The 1,355-nt window shown below is 46.9% G+C and overlaps 1 protein-coding gene across 1 annotated transcript in view; it reads left to right on the forward strand.

The window, feature by feature from the left end:
• The window catches only part of NR2F2 (nuclear receptor subfamily 2 group F member 2), a 17,529-nt gene extending 16,572 nt beyond the window's left edge, over nucleotides 1–957 (forward strand). The window contains exon 4 of the mRNA XM_027688434.1: nucleotides 941–957. The gene's annotated coding sequence lies outside the window, so the exon portion shown is untranslated. The remainder of the gene's footprint in view (nucleotides 1–940) is intronic.
• The last annotated feature ends 398 nt before the right edge of the window (nucleotides 958–1,355 follow it).

Raw genomic sequence — 1,355 nt, forward strand, 5'->3', positions numbered from 1 at the left:
GGGAAAAATAATAATAAAAATAGAGGGTGGGAGGCAAGGGAGAGGAAAATGAAATCCTTCTCCTTCCTTCAGAATTGCCATCGCTCAATGAAGTTCTTTGAAAGAAACTTGTCTTATGATTAGCTAAGCAAACACATCTGCTTTCCTAGTTTGGGCTTAGCTAATTATCAAAACAAAGGGGCCGTTTCTTCTTCTACCTTGCTGGAAAAAAGATGTTATTTCAGGAGTCCTATCCCTCCTCCCCCCCTCCTCATCCACACACACGCAGCCCCTGTCCCAGCCCTTCCCAGAGAAGCACCACGCTCCTTTTATTGGGATTACCGATGGGGAAATGAGTTTGCGCACTCCTCTTCCTAATGTTAAGCTTTATCATTACCTTCCTTGGAACAATATTTTTCCAACCAAATGTCCCTGCGGCTGGGCGGAGGGTGGAGGTGGGCAGGGGAAAGGAGGAGGGGGAAGGTGGTTTTGAATTGCGGACCAACTTCGCAGCTATTTGAATCAAGGCTGCACTCGGTTGATTTTAGTTGACAGAGCGTGTGTTGAAGCTGAACTCTATAATTTGCACTTCTGTTCTTTTATTAGACTTGGACAACGAACTAATGAGCTTTCCCCCAGCACAGTGTCACTTGTATTTATTTTCTTTTGGAAACTTTTAGATAGAAGAAGTGTTCTCGCAAAAGGGCAGAGGTGGAGGAAAGGTTTCGCGTGGTGGCTATTTATTTATTTATTTTCCCGGAGGTGCAGGGATCAACTCTGTGCTTGTGCGGATGTGTCTGTGTGTGTGTCCCCGTCCCCGGTGAAAGGCGACCCACGGGGTGTTAGAGGAGGAGAAGCTCCGAGCTGCATGTGTTATCCGGGCGATGCTGCCCTGGGCATGACTCGCATGGTGGGAAGGTAACGCGAAGGCGATCCCTCGCAAGACACTCGGAAAAAAAAAAGAGAGAGAGAGAGAAATAGATATAGAAATCATTGGTCCTAAGGCAGAGGCTCCGCGGTGCGGGCTCGCTGCCGTGAGGAGCAGAGCAGTGCGGAGGGCGGTGAGCGGCGTGAACCCGAATTTGATCAGATCTCTGCAGGAACGGGTTAACTTTATAAAATCAAGATGTGGCTTTAGACGTGTACCTGAGAGACAGTGGAAGAAGGGAGTTTTAAAGAAAATAGAAAGGTTTAAAGTATACATATATATTTATATATAAAAGGAAAGGGAGAAAAACCCAAAGGAAGGATTTCCACACACAAAAAAAAGGAGGGCGAAATGTTTGTCACTACGTGCCCACCAACGCATGAAGCCGCATCCATCGCTCGGAGCCTGCTCCATCCGTGCGAGTCGTGAGATATTTTGAATTTTGATT

Source organism: Neopelma chrysocephalum, unplaced genomic scaffold (assembly GCF_003984885.1).
Source record: "Neopelma chrysocephalum unplaced genomic scaffold, ASM398488v2 Primary Assembly neopelma1_75, whole genome shotgun sequence".
In the NCBI taxonomy this organism is placed as follows: Eukaryota; Metazoa; Chordata; class Aves; order Passeriformes; family Pipridae; genus Neopelma; species Neopelma chrysocephalum.